The 21,395-nt window shown below is 40.5% G+C and overlaps 1 protein-coding gene across 1 annotated transcript in view; it reads right to left on the minus strand.

Annotated features, from left to right (window-relative positions):
* The window catches only part of CNPY1 (canopy FGF signaling regulator 1), a 666,926-nt gene extending 645,870 nt beyond the window's left edge, over nt 1-21,056 (minus strand). Inside the window, exon 1 of the mRNA XM_044064782.1 lies at nt 20,918-21,056. The gene's annotated coding sequence lies outside the window, so the exon portion shown is untranslated. The remainder of the gene's footprint in view (nt 1-20,917) is intronic.
* Nucleotides 21,057-21,395: the final 339 nt, after the last annotated feature.

Here is a 21,395-nt window from a genome sequence, read left to right on the forward strand (position 1 = left end):
GGTGCACTCGCCAGCTGAGGTGGGAGAGGTGGGTCCGCTGGAACCCGCCTTCCCTGTTGTCCTATGTTTAGCAGTATTTTATGGCATTTTGGGTTAGTAAACACCACCATTCAAAATTAGTTGTAACAGCATGCATCAGTATTCCCATTAACCAAACACCCATGAATTCCGAACATTGAGCAGCAAGCATAACACATGCATATTTAGAACAACAGTGCATATTCCAACAGCATGCAGGGTTGATTGGTGGCAACAGGCCATCAGGTTTGGATATGTGAACAGGGAACATGCAGATATGTATGAACCAACAGGACAAATGTCCATGGGAATTAATTGTGAATACACATACCCGGTTTGGTGTGGAATGGCATCATTTGTGAAAATAGGGTAAGGTGGAGAAATTTTACATTAATAACTAAAACTACCTATACATATACTGTACATTCCTAGTAGATGCAGATATATATCCCCTACATGTATTAGTACAGTTTCCTGTATGTAACCTTAGGAATGTTGGTGATGGGGATGTTACTGCTACATTAATATACATTCCATTTTTATTCATATATGTTCATATCTGGCTGTGTTCAGGTACAGCATCCTGCTACATTTGATTTATATGGGTCTAGACAACTGTGGATGTTCAGCATTTCATACAACCACACTATTTCCATAATGCAAGGGTACAGCAACATATCCAATTTGTGGGACGGACACAGTCCATGTTCTGTATTTTATTTAACACATTACACTCTTTGGTTGAGGCCATCTCATTTATTTCATAATGTAGTGACTGCAGTATACCTTTATTCCAGACTTATTACAGCTTTCTTGGTAGCTTCAAACTGTCTTTCTCACACTCTCTCAATTATTTTATATTTACATTTCAGACTGGTACTTAATTCTAGGCTTTATTAACATTTATTACTGGTTTACAACAACCCTTTCCAGCTGACTCACTTATTTCATATGGCAGAATTTACAAGGATGTATTTGACACTTGTCTATCCTTTGTTGATTGATTACCACTCATTTTCTGGCTGCAGCAGTTATCTGATATTACAATACAGGTGGAAACTTCTATTTGAAACTTGTTTAATCTTTATTACTGGATTGCATTACACTATTTTTCAGGCTGCATCACTTATCTAATCTTACAATACTAGCAGAATCTTTCTTCTAGGCTTATTTGACCTTTATTAGTGGGTTACAACACTGAACTCTTTTACAATCTGTCTCACTTATATTCTATGACAATACCAGCTAAATAATTACTAACCTGCCTGGTGGCACAACCTCAGCAGCCTATCAGCATACGAACACCTGCAGCTGTAACATAAAGGAAGTAATATTGGAACATACGTCTCCATACTATATGCTAGGATAGCATTTCTTACATACTTAATTATATGGATACTTACTCAGTAGTGGGGGGTTGGGCATTTGGCGGGCCTCCTGGATCCAATGGTTCAGTTGGTCCTCCTTCCGTCGCTTCAGGTCCACATGGTGATGACGGACCTGTTCACCAGTCCTCGGAATGCCTGTGGCACTGGTGAGAGCATGTGCCAACCGGTTCCACGCCTCTGCCTTGTATGCACCCCAATGAACCTGGCCCTGCATGAGCTGTGCTTCATGATCATGGACTAGGAGCCAAACCATATATTTTGATTCCTCAACACCCCACCTTTGTGCTCTAAAGCGACTTCCCTCTCCTGCACCTGCCATCCTGACTGCAAATGGGTACCACAATCAGTTATGCTGTGAATTCCTGCCTATGGGGCTTATATATGCCGGTTTTCCCGCACTTATCTGTGATTGGCCGTTTTGGATATTTATCAGCTTAAAAAAACCTGCTTTGTCATGCTTCTATTTCCATTCATTCCTATATATGTGCTAATACTGCATTTCTCAGTACAACTGTCATGGCTTAGTGGTTCAGTACTTTGACTATGGTGCACAGTATCCCAGGTTCGACCCTGGGCATTGCTTTTTTTATTTTACTACTGTCTAGACAAGCTAGGAGATGTGTCTGTGTAAAGGCGGCTTTGATACAGCTTGCCCAATGTTGCCCGCCGGTAAGCTGGTTGGTGCGCTGCGCAGCTCCGCGCAAACGGCTTACGCTGGGCAACACGTTATTTAGCTATGAGCACTCATATTATGCTGGGTGAAGCGCTGCTGTACTACGGGCACTCGTTTTAAGCGTGGTAAAGCACTGCTCAACTCCGGGCACTCATATTAAACCTGTTAAACCGCTGCTCATCTGCAGGCACTCATATTAGGCTTGTTAAAGCGCTGCTCACCTATGGGCACTCATATTCAGCTTGTTAAAGCGCTGCTCACCTATGGGCACCCATATTCAGCTTGCTAAAGCCTTGCTCAGCTACGGGCAATTCTGATCCTTTTTTTATATTTTATTATGTCGGATGTCTTTGAAAATACATGGCCCATTTCATTACATTTTACTTATAGTTTTATATATATATATATATATAAATATATATATATATATATATATATATATATATATATATATATATATATATATTTATTTATTTATATATGTGTGTGTCGGGATTGTTTCATGCTTATTTAAATAAAAATGGAAAATGATGTTGTGGGGGCTTGAACCGTGACTACCTCCTCTTGGGCCAACGTCTCTACCGCTACGCTATTGCTACTTGGTTTAATTTGCATATTTAGATCTTATGTGCTTTTCAATGACTGCTAACTGTGGCTGAGCGGAAGGCATACCCACGCAAACGAGAGCAACTACGGACAAACATTTTGGAAATTATAAAAAAAAAAAATTAAACTGCTATTTTTAAGTTTTACATTACAGTTGGGTTTATAGTCTGTGAGGGCATGTGGTGTTGTGTTCCTTGACATTTCCGCGGACTCGCTCGTGGGTGTTTACTTTCAGACTCTTCTGGGGGCGTGTCCCTTTGCAGAACTTGGCATTCAGACATGCCCCCTACTTTCCTACACGGACCGTGTTAGCCTAGGGTATGATTCAGCATGCCGTCATGAATATGCATGGCATGCTGACGTCATACCATTAGACTGCAGCCTCCGTGTAAGACATATTAACTCTAACACGGAGGTTTCATGAATCCGGCCCAATGTCTCTCTTCAAAGTGTTTGACAAACATTAAATGATGATGACACTTGCAAGAGACTGTGGAATACTTATAAAAACAACATGCTCAGCAAACTTTCAGCAGCTGCACAATTTTGTATAAATTAACTGTATACAAAACACAACACAATTTCAGAAAGTATTATTTTGTCAAACAGATTGCCTTACTACTTGAATCTACAAAATAAGTCATACTGACTGCAGGTGAAGGTCACCTGGAAAGTAATTTGCATTACAAACCTCAAGGCATTTGACCAAATGGCAGATTCTTCACTCTGGTTACAGTAAATGCTTGCAGACAGATAAGACACCAATATAGTGACCTTTGCAAACAAGCAAACATGCACAGATCCAAGTTTAGTATACTCTAAAAAGAGTGTCATACAAAGAATAGCATACATGCTTATTACAGATAATGGATACTGAAAGGAAGCAGAACTATTTAGTTTAAAATGTTTAATGTATAGCTTCGTTCAACTACGTAGCACTTACAAAAGATTCTGGTCGCTTAAACCAAACCACACTAAACAAAACAAATTTCTGAAAGGGACATGGGGATTGCACAGCAGACAGCATTGTCACTGCACAGCAAGAGGTTCCTTGGTTCCATTTTCAGCTTGGGTGCCTTCTGTGCAGAGTCTGCATGTCCTCCTTGTGTCTGCATGGATTTCCTCTGGGTGCTCCAGTTCCTCCCATATTCCAAAGACATGCAGTAGACAGGTTGGACATGCTAAACTGGGCACAGCTGTGAGTGTGTGTTCAATGTGGAAGAACTACTGTGGCAGGGCTAGTCACCCAGTGGTGTAATCCTTGGCTCTAGATGATTGAAATTTAACAGTGACAGATTCCTGTATGAGCTGGTACTTCTCCCCAAAACACTCTCCACAGAAAACAATATTTTTTTCAGTATCCTGAAGGGAGAGAAGTAGACTGCAACAACACAAATCAAGGCAAAAACAGCAGGAGTTTACTTTCATGCTGTAAGATGAAAGTAAGTATCTGAACTGAAACTCTGAATGTGAGAAAATGTTGGTAAATCTATACAGTAAGAAATTAATAATGTCTAATTATAATACCAACCTTTACAAAGAAAAAAGAAACAAATTTTTATTCTGAAGTTAAACTTTGGATCAAAACTACTCTAAAGATCAAGGGCAACATAATAACTTGACTAGCAATGGGTGAAGAGCGATACAAAAATATTTATCTGAAGACAGGACTACTGAGCTACAGCATGACTGACGACATAACTGGTAGGTCTTATAACTAAGCAATGGTACTAAATAATTACAGTCATAGACATCTACACATGTGAATGCAACACAGTGACATACCTGATAATATTCACTTGCAATCTGAATTAGAAGTGGTACGCACCAGGGCACTACATATATCAGTAATGGGGTCACTGCTGTAGGAATCAAAATATGTAACTGACATAAGCTGTAGGTGGGCATCAGTCTTCTGGATACATCATTTCAGGAATATGATGTGCCCAGGGTGCATTATTGCAGTCTTGTGCCACAACCACTAGAGGGCAGACTGACTACAACAACAGTGCAGCATGAGCTTTTTCTCGGTTCATTTTGTGGTAGGCAAAAGGAGCCTTAGAAAGATGTAAAAGAATAAAAGCACAATATGCCATATGGTTTACAAATTCCTCAAATGCTTTATATAGGAATAATTACATATAAACCACAAAGTGCATCACACATAGTGAATGCGCATAATAAAGCACTGTAGAGTAAGGTACCAAACCAACATGACCACAGTACAACGAAGGGTGCAGGATGACAACCCATCCTGTAGCAATGATACTATATGAATACAACCTATTAGATGAATATTTCAAACAGGTGGATTATGTTCATCATAAAAGATCTTTGCTGCAGGAGTCATAACATATGGCTGGTAGGGTGCAAAACCATACACCCTAAGGTCCCCCACAGTGTGTGGGTGGTTTAAACAATGTCCTGCAAGACAATTATAGGAAATTTTCATATTCCCCTACGTCTGTAAGGCTTAGAAAAAGGCTTAGAAAAAGTGTGAATTAATGTCCAGATCAAAGAGATTTTTGAAAAATGCTGCACTGGTAGCTGCTAAACCATCAAGCAGAGCTATACAATTCTGCTGTACTGATAATAAAAAATGTCAATGCAGTTAACGAACCACTTGAAGGTCTGTTTAGATACTGGGTAACCTTGTTGTCCCTCTCATGGAAGAAATATGCAACTGACCAGACTGCCTTTTCAAGTTGGCTCTTTCAGTGTAATATTCAAGTGGCTTAATAACACCTATTCAATACAACATTCTTGCTATGGTTTCTTGTTTATGAAAAAAAAGACACCTAACTGTAAACACTGGTTCAGACGAAGCTTACAGAGCACAATATGCTTTTTCCCACACAGATGTAAAAAACTGTATACTGCCCTTTAACATTAAATACCGCAGTTCAGAAATTCTTCTAGCTTAGCTGGCTGCAACAAAGAATTCTACTACACAGGCTTGAAAGTGGGTGTTAATTTTTCAGTGACAAAATGAAGACCCCAAGCAAGAAACACTGGATATCTAGGGGACTTGTGTGCAAAATTCCTTTCAAAAATAGTGCAGTAGTATTACAAGCTATGGTATGCTTAGCAAATAAGCATAAAATCGCTAAAAGATGAACCTTTACAGAGGATGATACCAGGCAAATAATGAACGGGCCACGGTATTTATAAATCTAGCACACAGTGGAGTACAAGCACCATGAGTGCCATGGTTTGGTTTGAATGAACAGTGACTGCAGCTTTCAGAAATAACTATCAGAGTTGACTTTTTTTAAAAGGGAATTACACAGCAAAATTCTGTCTTCCCCAAGTGTTGTACTGCACAATAATGGAGATTACAACAAACCTTGCCCGTGATCAGCCAGGTCCACATGTCTCAAAAGCAATACTAACAACTTTGTACCAATATATGTATACTTAACAAAAAATGTGCTCCACAAAATAAAAGATGCATTTTACAACTACAGCCATCCAAAAATGAGGAAAGGACAAAAGTTTTCAAGTGTCAGTTTGGATAGGGACAGGAGACAGAGCCTAGGGGGCTCAAAACAGAAAAAAAATATGTCTTTGTTTGTTTTCAGTGTTATTTAAGGCTGCTTGACCTCACAGAAGATCATTTTCACCAATCCCCACATATTAATTGATCAAAAAACTTATTCCACTCCATTCCACAGATCTAACTTCCTTTTAAAGGAGTTTAAATTCACTGCCAACCTTACATTATTCAATAGCTTAGCTCACCTTCTATCTCCCACTGAATGAAAATGACTAACTAAAATGCGTCTACATATTATTTACATCTAGTACTGACTTACTATTTCTTGTTAACCTTTCATTTTGCAAAATATGCTCAATGTCCTTCCTAAACATTTATCCCTCATACTTTTATATAAACAAATTAGATCTCCCTATATATTCTACACCATAAAGAATATAAACTCAGTTCAGTTAACCTTTCTTTGTATTTGAGATTCTACACCCATAATAATTTAAGATCTTTGGACTTTTCTAATTTAGCAGTGCCGCAGTAGCGTTGTTGCCTCACAGCAAGAGGTTCTCCTGTTCGACTCTTGACTGGAGTGCCTTCTGTGTGGAGTCTGCATGTTCTCCCCAAAGTCGAGTGGCCTCAAAGACATGCGTGAATGGGCATGCCTTCGCTGAAGGTTGGGTGTCGGGCTGGCAACTCGGCACCATAAAAAACTACTGCCAATCATTAGCGGACCGGAGTTCCGCTGTGGCGACCCCTAACCGGGAAAAGCCGAAAAGAGACTTATTGAATAAGTGCAAAATGTATACCTTTATTCCATTACTAATCTTATTATAGATTTGTAAATTATCCCCCATTATTTTTTGTGAAATAATTTTAAACAAAGTTCTAAAAATATAACATTTCATTAAAACACTGTTAGTGTGCCCTGCAAAATTTAACTGACCAGCCAATCTAATGCCCAAATTAACTATTTCAATACATTTCTCATTAATTATAGAATCTAAAAAATACAGAACACTGCCAAAGTGCAGCACATTGCACTTTGAGGAAATTAATTCAATATTATCTAAATTAAGCTCATTCAAATCAACCATCAAAGTATTTTTATAAGAGCTGTTACTGATTCACTGAAGCAACACAAGATACAACGTCCGCATCATCCCAGAACTTACTGGGCCAACAGACATCCATCACTAGAAACCTAGTCTTTATAAATGCATAAAACAGGGAAGGCTGCCCCCAGTACAGAACCCTGGGGAACACCTCCCTTTATATAACAATCTATACTCACTTTCTTATTACTTTTGGGGAGAACCCTAAGCCATGAATCCTACCCTGAACAAACACATGACCAAAACTCCCTCAACCCCAACCTCAAAATAGGCATTCGATTTATAATGTCAAGAAAACGGGAACAAAAGAACAAGCTGCAGCATCACAAACATCAGGAGAACATCCTCCCCAAAAGAAAGACACTGAGGCACAAGCAGTCCAGGTAGAAATGAGCTACAACTTGCCTATAAACTGGTCTGCACGTGCAGCCATAAGAAAAAAATACATTTTAAAAACCAAGTAGATGCAGTTTCCTTAGAAATAGCTGACACTAGCCTATTCTGAGCAAAGACCTGGTCACAAGTTTTAAACACCTTCATCCAACAAATGAAGCCATAAGATCTACAATATGGTAAATCATCTCACCTAACTACTATATATGGGTTCTGAGAAGAGGGAATTTTATGATCTATGATCAACATTACCATCTGGCATAACTTTAGACGTAAAAAAAGAGATTAGCAAACCTAAAATCCTAGCTTTATGGCACAATGATTAGGGTACAGAAGCAGTAAAAGGTTACACAAAGCACTTTCCTGGCTAAAGTGATAGCCACCAGCACCACCCCCCCCCCCAGTTAAAAGTATTAAAGATCTGAATAAACCTGTTTGAAGGAATGTTCAATTACAATCTCTAAAACAGAAATCATATTCAAAAGAGAACACAAATGCCTTCTTGGAGGACTTTGAAGAAGCACCGGGTCCAGTAACAGAAAGAGTGGAAAGGCACATTTCTTCCGTTATAAACAGATTTCCTAGTATTTGTCTTTCTCTTTAAATATTACATATACACATGCACATCTCAAAATAGCTACAGACTTAAAAAATGATGCACGTATCCCTATTTCCATAGCTGTCATGAACACAGCAACATTATCAAAGAAAAGACAGCTATGAACACACTTTTTGATAAACAACATCCAACTGCCCTAAGTTGGGAGTAGAGCAGTTACTCAATCAGATGGACTTAGATAAACTCTATCCAAAAACTTAAAAGTTGTTAACCAAAATTTCAGGTTCCTGACAGAACTATTTAGGACCGGTATATGTATATTTCACGGTGGTAAAGCGGTAGCATTGTTACCTCACAGCACGAGGTTCTCCCGTTCGATTCTCGGCTTGGCATGGGAGTGCCTTCTGTGTGGAGTCTGCATGTCCTCCCCGTGGTTGGGTAGCATTCGAAAGACATGCATGTGTAAATGTGTGTGCTTTCGTTGAAGGTTGGGCGTCAAGTTGGCACCTCGGCTTTTCGTAAAAATCTACTGCCAATCATTAGCGGACCGGAGTTCTGCTGTGGCGACCCCTTACCGGGAGAAAGCCGAAAGACAAACAACATTAGTTGCAAAATTGCTTGAATGTTAATGTCCTGGGAGGTTTTGCTCATCCTGACTACCATTACCCACATCATGCACAAATTCCATCATCATAAACCTATAGCATCTTCAGATTCTCGAAAAAAGGGGGGGGGCTTAAGAAATCAAACATTCCTTTTCATAAAGCTGTTATAATCACACAGAGGGACTGATAGAATAGATGTTATCACAATTTCTCCCTGAATCCCTAGAATTTCTTGCAGGTTTAGGCTATGATTGTGCTTTCAAAGTACTGTAACTGGCTAAATTTCAGACTGACAACTAGCATGTTACAACACATTCTTATCATTCTAACATTCTGGAAAAGACTGATGCTGAACTTGAATCATACATAATGCTGCTGTACAATCTGGCACATAACTCTTTATTCCAAACCGTTAAAGCATAAAACATAAAAATAATATTCTGACCAGTTGTGACTATTAAACAGCAATGTGACAGCTCTGCCAAAAAAGCTGTCAGATGCAAGAAATTTGTCTAATAAGATTAAGTGAACAAAAACTGCAAAGCAGTCTGATCAGTCATGGCTATAACACAGCAATATGACAATTCTGCCAAAATCTACTCTAATTCTGTCAAACATGGTAAAATGGTTAGTATTTTATGAACAAAAACTGTAAAGTATTCATTGAAAAAGGAAACATGCTCAAAAATGCCTTAAAAATTACACAGAGCAGAAGCCATATTAACTATTAGTATCCCATGGAAGTCCAAAACTATGATTATGCAGATCAGAAACTCTACATAAAAACTGTCTCAAGGCAACTTAAACGAAGGGACAGATTTAAACAAAAATGCACATCTTCAGGTTCAGATCAAAAATACAAATCTTAATAAAGAATTTAAAACAGAAACTTTAGGTCACCATTAATTCTATTAATCTCTCAGAAAATCTGAACTTAAAGGCATTATAGTAGTACTCACAGATTTATAGCCACAAGAAAAAAGCTAACACTTTAAATTAATCTTTAAGATATTTCTCAAAGACCCCTTGTGATTTACTGTACAAGAAGAAATATGCAAGGCTGCAGTTAACTAACTAAAAAATAGTAATAGTAATAATAATAATAATAATAACAAAAAACCTGGCAATTATGATGTCATCCAATTACAAAAAGTAAACAAATCGCAAATAACGCTGCATATAGCAAAGAGTGGCATATCTTCAAAGAGCAGTGTTCAAATTTCCACTATTTCTCAACACAGCTACAAAGCAGATATGGCATATGAAGTGATCTCCATAGCGAGGAATACTCAGCTGAGCTACACTTTATCAGTCTTCACTTCCCTTCTGTCTCAAAATCAGTGTATCAGCAAGTCATAAATGTATATAATGTACATTGCTTGTTAGCTGCACACAATGAAAACAGACTCCAGAGGAAACAAGACACAAGTCCCCTCAGACCAGTTATCTAACTACTACAAATCCTGCCTCTGCAAGGCTTGCCACCCTATATATACTTCTGCTGCTGTCACCTTCAAGCTGCTTATGAGACTGTCGTCAGTAAAAAGAAGTTACGTCTTGCCATAACGTTCCATCTGTGTCTTTGTTCATTCATTACTATTAGAACCTCGGTTCTGTCCTCGGAACCAATACGGCTGTTTCCAAGCTCAGACAAGCCAAAAACTCTCAGCTAAGACCTACCCATAATGCCCCTCTCCTAGTTACTCCAGATCGAGTTTGCCCACCCCTATATAATAGACGTAGTAATCGAAAACAAAAAGTAGAAGGCTCTGTCTGAGCAAATACCCTAACCAGGAGATCCTAAAGTCCATCAGGAGTTCAGGCAGGGGGAAGGAGGGTAGGAAGTAATGAATGAACAAAGATCTACAACACAGATGGACCGTTATGGTAAGACATAACTTCTTTATCTGATGATGTAAATCTTTGTTCATTAATTACTATTAGGGCTGAGTCCCCAGCTACTTGAGTCCTGGGTGGCCCTAGGGAACGATATTCCTGAGCACCATAGAACCAAAAGATGCTCGTCCCCTGGAGGCCAAATCCAATTTGTAATGAGAGATAAAAGTATGAGGTCTTGCCCAAGTGGCTGCTGCGCAGATATCATCCATAGAAGCTCTGGAATGAAATGCTACAGAAGTAGCCATAGATCTGGTAGAATGAGCCTTTATTCTGGAAGGTAATGATAGCTTATTCTGTTGGTAGATAAAGGTAATGACGTTTCTAAGCCAGGAGGATAAAGTCACTTTGGAAACAGGTTTACCCAATCTTGGTCCTGCAAAGGCCACAAACAATTGATCTATTTTCCTGAAAGATTTAGTCCTGACAAAATAACAACGAAGCTGCCGATGCACATCAAGGGTGTGCAAAAGGTACTCCCCTCTACTAGAATGTTGAGGGAAGAAAACCGGCAGGTAAATAGATTGGTTAAGGGAAAATCCAGAAATGACCTTGGGCAAGAAAGAAGGTTCAGTATGAAGGGACACCCTATCCATGTGGAAGATCAAGTAAGGTCTCTTGACACTCAAGGCCTGCAGCTCAGATACTCTTCTCACTGAGGTAAGTGCTACTAGAAGTAAGGTTTTCCATGATAAAAATTTTAAATCACATGAATCAAAGGGCTCGAAAGGAGAACCTGTGAAAGACTGAAGTACCAAAGTCAAGTCCCAGGGTTCTAAGGGAGGCTTGACCGGAGGATTAACATGTAATACTCCTTTCAAAAAGGTCTTGCATAGGCGGTGTGACATAATCGAAGCATTATCAAGTCCATTATGAAAATTGGCAATAGTTGCTAAATGTACAGTGATTGCCGATGCTGAGGCTCCTGCATGAGTAGTCAGGTATTGTTGGATCTTTAGGCATAGAGAAATGATCTAAGTTCTGATCTTTGGCCCAAATAGAGAACGTAGTCCATTTACTACAATAAACTTTCCTGGTGGAAGGTTTGTGTGAAGTCAGAGGAATTTCATGAACAGGAGATGGGATGTCAGACAGCCTGGCAATCATTGGAAGTGGAGGAACCAAGCTGTGAGCTTGAGACTGTGGAGGTTTGGATGAATCAGTCCCTGAGGATGAGATAACAGGTCTTGGGAATGATTCAGGATCTACGGGCTGTGAATCAGATGAGGCCATAGCAACGGGAACCAGACTTGACGGAGCCAGTAGGGGGCAATGAGGATCACTTTGCTTCTCAACCTCTGAGTTTTCTGGAGACATTTTGGAATGAGGGGAAATGGGGAAAAGGTATACAGAAGACACGGGGGCCAATTGTGCGTTAGAACGTCCCTCAGTGGTTCACCCTGAGAAGGGATCAGGGCAAAGTAGCTTCTGCATTTATAATTTAGGGGGGAAGCAAACAGATTGCAGCAAGGCTTGCTCCAGCGTTGGAAGATCCGATCCGCTGTTACAGGGTTGAGAGACCACTCATGAGGCATCAGGATGTTCCTGCTCAGATTGTCTGCAATAAGGTTGGAACTCCCAGGAATGTGCATTGCTATAAGAAAGTGATTTGAAGCTATCGCCCAGTGCCAAATCCTCATGGCTTCCCAACACATGGTGTAAGACCTGGTTCCGCCTTGCTTGTTGATATACCAGACAACTGATATGTTGTCTGACCGAATTGCAATGGTCCCAGAGGGTAGGAATGCATGGAACGCTTGCAACACTAAGAGAACTGTCCTCAGTTCCAGGACATTTATGTGCAAATTGGCCTCCATGGGGGACCAGGTGCCTTGGACCGCCTTTCCCTGGAAATGCCCCCCCCCCCCCAACAGGGAAGCATCTATGGTCACCGTGGCCGTGGGCTGGGGAAAACAGAATGGTCGACACCAAAGATTCGTTTGTGGCTTCATCTACCATAGCATTTCTTCCTTGCAACGGTCTGTAAGACGTATCATGTGGTCGAGTGGGTGAGTTAGAAACAACCATTGTGCAGAAAGGAGCCACTGCAGGATTCTCATGTGCAGTGTTGCCAGTGGTACTAACGTAATGGCAGCCACCGTGGAACCTAAGAGTTGCAGTACAAGACATGCTGGTACATAGGTCTGAGGAAGAAGGTTTTGGATTTGGTGTCTTATTTTTGAAAGCCTGTGAGGGGGGAGAGAAGCTTGACAGGATGTTGTGTCGAAGACCACTCCAATAAATTCCAGCGTCTTCATTGGGGACATTTGAGATTTTCCTTGATTGTAATCCCCAAGCGGAGAGCGACACCTTGAGTGTAAGAGAGGCTGCAGACTAGGAGATTCCTGGTCGGAGCAGTAAGGAGCCAATCGTCTAGATAGGGAAACACCTGGAATTGTTGTAGTCGAAGATGAGCTACCACAACTGCCATACATTTGGTGAACACTCAGGGGGCTGTCAAGAGACCAAATGGCAGTGCCCTGAACTGGTAGTGATTGGCTCCCAGCCGTAAGTGGAGAAACCTCCGGAAGCGGTGATCCATCTTTATGTGGTAGTACGCGTCCTGAAGTTCTATAGAGCATATCCAGTTGTTCCTCCGTAGGAAAGGAAGAATGAACTGTGCCATGACCTTCCAGAATTTTTGGGGTTTGATAAATTTGTTCAATAGGCTGATATCCAGGATTGGTCTCCAGTCCCCTGTCTTTTTTGGCACTAAAAAGAACATCGAGTAAAACTCGGATCCTGTCTGGTCTGGTGGGACTAGTTGGATGACTCTTTTTCTTAGCATCTTTTCTCTTTCTATGGCTGCTAATTCCCTCTGATTGGGTGGTACATCGGGGATTTGTTTGACTGGTCTGGGAATTAAACTGAATGGTATTTGGTAGCCTCCGGATATTATTCTCTGCACCCAAACATCAGTAGTAATAAGATGCCAGGCTGGTAGATGCAGATAAAAACGACCCCCGACTGCTTCCAGAGGAAAACAATTAGGCCACTGCTTAGGAGCGCTGGTAGGGTCTACTGGAGAAAGAATCTCTAGCTCCCTGGTTACGTGGACCCCCTCTACCTCAAAAGGGGCGTCTTCCTTATGAATTGCCCCCTCTGCTCCAGGGGGGATTGTTCACCACGAGTGTCACGAAAAGATCCTTGGGATTTCTTAAACCACATTTTTCCTCCCTTCTGGTTCCTGGAGTAGGACCTCTAGGGGTTGGAAAAGCATATGCCCACAGCAGACAAGGTCCTTTCGCCTTTCTCACTACGTGCAAGTGTGTCTCATACTTTGGGTCCGAAAAGTGCAGATTCATCGATATGTGCATTGACGAAGGAAGATTACAAGGGGTCTGCAAAGTCACACAACCACATCCAAGCATTACATCTCATGACAATGCCTGATGTGGTAGCTCGAGCTGCCCCCTCGGTGGTGTGAGATATCAAACTCATCAAGAAGTTAGAGATGGCTTCAAGGGTAGCTAGCTGCGAGGTGACAGGATCATGCACCTCATCAAGCAGTACCCTCACCAAAGAGGAAGACATTTCGTAAATTAGGTCTCTTTGGAGGCAAGTAAAGTGTGCCAGATAGTTCAGCAACCAAATTGCGAAGGTCGCTGAAGCATAGGTCCACTTCCCTAGTCTGTCCATGGTCCAGAACTCCCTGTTTGGAGGAAGGACAGTGGAACTATCTTCTGCCAGTTCCCTCTTGATGGCCACCACCACGACCATAGAATCAACCGTCAACTGCTTGGACCAGTGGGGCTAGTCTTCAGGTGTAAATAAAATTTTGTCTGGCCAACAGGGGACAGGTTCTATGTTATCCGGGGCCTTCCAGGCACAATGCACAATGAGTTTAACAATGCCATCTTCCGGTTGCATCACCCAAGAAGTAGATGGCCAGGCACGGAAGGCCTGCAAGAACACCAATTCCTCAGAAGAAGGGTTAGAGGACTTCACGTCTCCCCGCTGCTTGAGGATTTCGAGAATGTTTCTGAATGAGACGTCATCTGGGGGAGACCGTGGGGACCCTTCCCCCTCATCACAATCAGTGTCTTCGGTGATAGATTCCTCCGGGGAAATCAAGGTGCTTCCTCTTGCACCGTTTCTTCCAGGGTGGTTCCATAGTGGGATGTCCTGAGGAGGACTCCAGAGAAGGGGTTCCCTTCAAAGGGGGTTCTTGCGACTCCCATGCCCAGGGTCCAGAAATAGAGGGTTGGGTGAGGTGCATGCTAAGGGGGGGGGGGTTCTGATACTGATGTCAATGGTGCTGACTGAGAGCCTTCGGAGTGAAGGACCCTCTCCATCACCTGGACAGCAGGCCCACCCAAGGAGAGATGGGAGCCCAGAACCGGGAAGGACAACCTCGGACCTGGGATCACACCCCGCCCTGAGGAGCCCACCTCCAGGTGAGGAGCTCTGAAAGGACTGGAAGCCATCGGAGCCGTGGACATAGATGGCACCAGCGAGAAAATAGGTGCCGGGCTATGTACCAAGGTACGGACGGTACAAGCACTGCTCCGAGAGAGCCGATGCAGCAAGGGTGGTCGGTGCAGACAGGGGAAAAACTGCTGTCAGAGCAGAGACAGTATGCACCGAAGTGGACATCAGTACCGGGATCTCTGGGATCTGGGTAGAGGCCAGAGGAAGATAAACAGAGGAAGATGTAGTAAAAGATTTCGAGCCAAGAGGGACGGAAGGTCTAGCTGGAATGGGCAATCCCCTAGCTGCCAGAAGCTGGTCCACAACCCGCACTAAATCTAATTCAGAAAATCTCCTAGTGGCTCTAAACGAGGCTGCTGAAGGAGAATCAGGTCTTTCTAGAAAGGGTCTAAACCTCTGCCCCCAAAAAAGGGTCGTAAGTTGGAGAGTATCTTGTCCTTGGCAGATATTCAAGTTTTGGAGCCGATGGAGCCAAAGAAACTGTTCGCACCGTGTCCGGGGATGGTGCCGAAGAAGGTATAGTCATCGAAGCCAATGTCGGATCCAAGGATAGCACCGAAGTCAGTGGTGCCGAGGTTGGAACCGAAATAGGGGTGAATATCATGGACGGCACCGAGGGAGAAGATACAGTGCCTGGTTCCAAAGAGGCCTGTGCCAAAGCATGGAGCAGACTCGATTCCGTAACTGACAGAGATGCAGGAACCGAGTGACTCTGTTTTTCCTTATGTTTTTTGGTCTATTGAGGGGGTGAGCCCTCCGACCCAGAGAGAGCCTCTGAAAAAGGTGTCTTGATTAAACCTTTTAAAATAAGTTTATTTTTATGTTCTGCTAGTGTACAATTACTAAAACTAGCACAAATGTCACAGTCAGCTTTAATATGATCCACGTCCAAACAGTAGACACAACGAGCATGTGTCTATATCCGAGTTAGGCATCTTATGCCCAGACTTGCTACATTGTTTAAACCCCAACTTAGCTTTGTCTGACATAGTAAGGTAACAAGGCTATTTTATAGAAAAATCAAAATAAGGGAGAGAAAAAAAGGTAAGAGAATACCAACGATGGTATTTAAAAAATACCACAAGTGGTAAGGAAAGGCCTGTCAAAGGCAGGAGAGAGGGACAGTACCAATAATGGTAGAAATTAAATTACTAAGGAAAAGGGTAGGGAATAGAATTAGGTTATAGGCGACAGTGAGAAACGGCTAAATTGACTAAAAAATAAACAATTTTTGGAGAGAAACTGTCTTAAAAATAACAAATTTTTACTTAGCTTTGAGAGAGATGACTAACACGTCTGACTACGAACACGGCAAATGAGATCTGGAGTAACTAGGAGAGAGGCATTATGGATAGGTCTTAGCTGAGAGTTTTTGGCTGGCGCAAGCTTGGAAACGGCCGTATCTATTCCGAGGATGGAACAGAGGTCCTAATAGTAATTAATGAACGAAGATTTACAACATCAGATGACTGTATTAGAATGTGGCTTGGTTCAGTTACTGCTTGGCACTAGGCCAACACAAACTAACATGAAAAGGGTAATAAACCAAAATATAAATAATAAAACCAGATAAAGAAATGCAGAATTATGGCTTTTTTCCACATTTTCCTCATAAATCGTAACACAGCCAGCCCAATTGCCCAATGTTACTGGCTACAAATTATGCCACAGTTGGGTGTGCAATTTTATAACAAGTTCTCTATAAATAATAATGAACATAAAACTTTTACCATAAAAGTTACAATGCAATCTTGCCTATGAAAATAACATCTCTACTCCCTAGAATGTGTACAGTCTAAACCACATCCCTATTTAAAAGGCATTATATAGTCCCACTTTATTCCATCCTTATTAAGCCCATCATTGAATACAGTGCTCTCTTTGGCATTTGCCTCACTAAAGCACCTAAACCAACTTGAGAGACCTCAATATTTCCTCACCAAACTGATCTCAGGCCTCAGTACCCTTAGCTACTCGAATATATTGGAATTGTTTTCCCTCTCATAGTTTCATACAGATATTTGTTTTAAACAAAAACACCTTTATTGAATTATCACTTATGACATAGGCAATCATACATTTATATAAATGAAAACAAACCATACTGACAAATTTTTATTTGCAAACATTATAGCTCACATATAATCTTTTATACAGTCATCGTCACTCGGACACTACATAGCTCATTCAGTTCCTGTCTTCCATTAAATCTCATTCCTCCTCCAAAATATTATTCATACAAGCAAGGGGTGATCCATGCTTAGCTTTCCAAGCTCTAATGATTCAGCACCCTTTGAACTCCTTCATGTAAATGGAGCCATTGGTAAAGCTAGCTCTAGAGACCTAAATCTACACTACCACAACAACATCAATAAATTGTGTGATAGGTATTAAAACCAATTTACCTTCCATGTGTGGAACAGGCTCCCTTACATATCAGGCAAAGTATTTGCTTGGCAACCTTTAAAACCAGTCTGGATGGCACGATGGATGATCTCAAACTTTCACCTCAATTATGCAAAGACAATCTACTTAATGGGGAAAATTTTTAGTCTCCTATCAGTCCTGAGAGATGTAAATGAACTTCTAAATGGTCTCCTTGGTTGTAAGCTTGGTACAATCCTATGAGCCTAATAAATTATTCCATACCACACTTTCTAGACATTGATTATGGTTTCATTATACAGTGGGTTCACCAAAACAGCCACACTGCAAAATTCTGAAGCAGGATTACCACTAAACCTCCAATTCTTCAACAAGAAGTGATGACAAAGTAAGTATGACCACACGGTTTCATTATACAGTGGGTTCACCAAAACAGCCACACTGCAAAATTCTGAAGCAGGATTACCACTAAACCTCCAATTCTTCAACAAGAAGTGATGACAAGGCAAGTATGACCAAACTTATTTCTTGGTGATTTACAGCATAGAGGAAAAACCTCAAACACCACACATTTGCAACAGGACTGTGACCTTTTCCAATTATCAAATGAAACATTTCTTAATGAAATTTCTATTTTAGAAAAAAACTCCATCCTTAGTCTGTAAAGAATGCTGTATTTTAAATTTTATGAAACAATATGTAAAATTTTAGTTGTTTATGCCATTAAATATCTCACTATGTGTCTCAGATAAATAACCATAATTTTATATAAATATTAGAGGAAAGTTAAGAAATATCTCTTCACTTAAGATATGAGGCTATTTGCAATTTTTCAAGGAATGTCATATGACAATACAGCCTAAATCAGGACTATCCGGCAAAAAGAAGGGAGAGTTGCCAACCCTTTGTGTTTTGTTTTGTTTTTTTTTGGCAAGAGAAGCAGCACCAGAATAAAAAAACAATAAATTATTATTTTTTTTTTAACATTTGTTAATAGTAGGTGCCATGCCAAATAGGTGCAGTTACATTGACAAAACAAGTTGTAAACAAACACTTGGAGAATTATCACTGAAGAAAGCAGTACAACAAATGGACAGTAAACAGAGAAGAAAGCAACAAAATTTGGACAGTAATACAACAAAGCAGTATAGTGGACTACTATTACGCACTTTAATATCAGAACATATCAAATTTTAAATCATAGGAATGGTTATGATACATCATAGTAAAAGCAGAAAAATTACTTGACTATATTGAAGCACTATATAAGGTAGGTTTATCCAGTATCTCTGAAGCAATTGCATCTGTTTTCATTTACCAGATAGCATGCATCTCTCTAGAGGATTCCGGGGTTGAGGCGATAGTGTTCCTTTCAATCAGAGAGGTGTAGAAACCTAAGAATTTTTTTTTCAACACAATGGACAGAGAAGTTTTTTTGTCCAGAAAATGATGAATTAATAGGAAGGAGACATTCTAATCTAGGTATTAAGACATTTATGGCAATAGCTCATTTAGCTTCCAGGGTAAGTAGGTTTAATCCATCCATCCACAACCCCCTTTTCCCATTTTTGCACATGGGGGTGGGGTGTCACTTTAACAGTGATAATCATCTAGAGCCAAGGTTTACAGTGCCAAGTAGCTAGCCCTGCCACAATATTGTTGCATAATATTTTGAGTTGGAATAATACTTTATGTATTGTCAAACTATGTGGTTATGGTAGGTAAATCAAGTATCAAAGAGAAAACCTACGTATCTTTAAAGTATACAAAGAGCACAGTAATATCTGACAGGTCAATAATGGAGATGCTGGGTGAACTGCTTAGCCTTTTACCTGTACTAAATAGCATAAAATAGGTTTTGACAGTGTTCACAGACTTGTTTATTCTGCTGCAGACAGTTCCATATGGCTGCAAAGGCAGTTTGAAGATCAGCGGTAAGACCGGAAGACTGCCAGATGTGGAAAAATATCACAGGCATAAAATATGCAGATAAGATGAGGAAAATCCCATGTTAGATCATTTATGCAAAGGGGGAAAAAAGCATGTAACCTTGTGACTCACCACTACCAATATGATTTGTCATGCTTAAATTAAAAGACCCGATTAAAACAAAGGAGCAATGAATAACCTCAGAAGAAAAGCCAATTTCCTCAGTTTGACTAAGCAAAGAATGTGATATATAGTGGCGAAGGCTTTTTTTCAGGTGATGGAATAAAGCACCAGAAAGATGACCATGTTCCGAATTAAGAGCTACGTGATCAGCAAGGGAAAAGATGGATAATTATTTAAAAATATTAAATAAATACATATATAATAACGGGGATGGTATAATACTCTAATTAATCAGGAAGGTAACATTTAATGACAGAAGCCATCTCCACTAGAAAGCGACACACTCGCCATCCTTTGACACTTATATATATATATATATATATTTAGTATAGTATTTATACATATGTATGTGTGTGTATATATATATATATATATATATATATATATATATATATATATATATATATATATATATACATACACACACACATTTACGTACACACGCACATACACGGGGGGGGGGGTACATAAATACACGGACACGCAAGTCTTCCAAAAGAAGTCCATCTCTTAAAAGCAGCACAGTGATTAAACCTCTCAACTGCTTTTGGTTTTCACGGGCATCCCTAATCTTGACTCAAAAGTTTGCTCTGCCCCACCTAAAACATGCGATTTTGGGAGACTATGTGATGGATTACATTAAACTTAATAAATAATTTTAGTTGCAGGCTTACTTTATTTCACACAACACATGCTAAAGTACATTTTCTTATTATGTTAACTTCCCAACATTTTAAAGTGTGTCCCTGATTCTGAAGTTAAAAGGTTGTGAGCTATGTAAACTCATTAGCATCCAGATCGCTGCCTGTAGTACAAAATATAGATGTGTTGAATTTTACTTCCACAAACAACACCATGGTTAATGAACAGCTGGCCTCTTCCCACTGACACACTTTGGAAACTGTTATAGCCACGTCATCTCACCTGCACACACAATCCAGGACATGGCAGGTAATCCAGGCACATGCAAAAAAAAAAAGGGGGGGGGGCATGCTACACATGACAAATTCATAAAGTCAAACGATGAGCCATTTGAGACTTAAACAAGTTAACTCCCGATATTATGCTGTACAATACTTAAGGGTTTATTGGATCTGTCTGTTTAAAGAGGACATGTTATGACTGGGAACTACGTAAAAGATAAAGTTATCTGCTTTGAGTCTCTCTTTGTTACATAATACTTTACCTCTCTCATGCGTCAAACACTGAGACAAATTGTTTCCTTTTACATGCAGGAATGGCAGCCTACCTGAACTACACTGCTACTGTATCCGTGAAAAAACGTAATCCCAATGAATTGCTATTGAACTCTTACAGTACTCCTGCTCAGCTTTTCAAAATTTCCGTCCTGCGCCTCTGCACTAGAAAGGAAACAGAAGAAAAAAATCGGCGCACAAGGGGAGGAGGGCCGAGTGGGTAGCAACCGTACGTGCGTGGGCACGAGGAGAGCAATTGGAGGGCAGTGTAACTGCACGATTAGCGTCTAATACTGTGCAGGCTACTGAGGGAATGAATGCGTCGAATTCTACTATCTGTCAATGGCAAGCCAAGCTTCTTGAATCTATCCCCAACTGGGATGGGATTGCAGTACTTCTGCCTAAAATTTCTAATGTGACCATCATAAATTCAAAGAATCTGGTTTCTCTGCTACAAAACACTTGTCAAAAAATCGACATTTAGGTTATGATGATGCTAGGGTTAAGTAAAGAAAAGTTTAGGAAGTTACA

The sequence above is a fragment of the Protopterus annectens genome, chromosome 3.part0, assembly GCF_019279795.1.
Source record: "Protopterus annectens isolate FY-2018-M chromosome 3.part0, PAN1.0, whole genome shotgun sequence".
Lineage (NCBI taxonomy): Eukaryota > Metazoa > Chordata > Ceratodontiformes > Protopteridae > Protopterus > Protopterus annectens.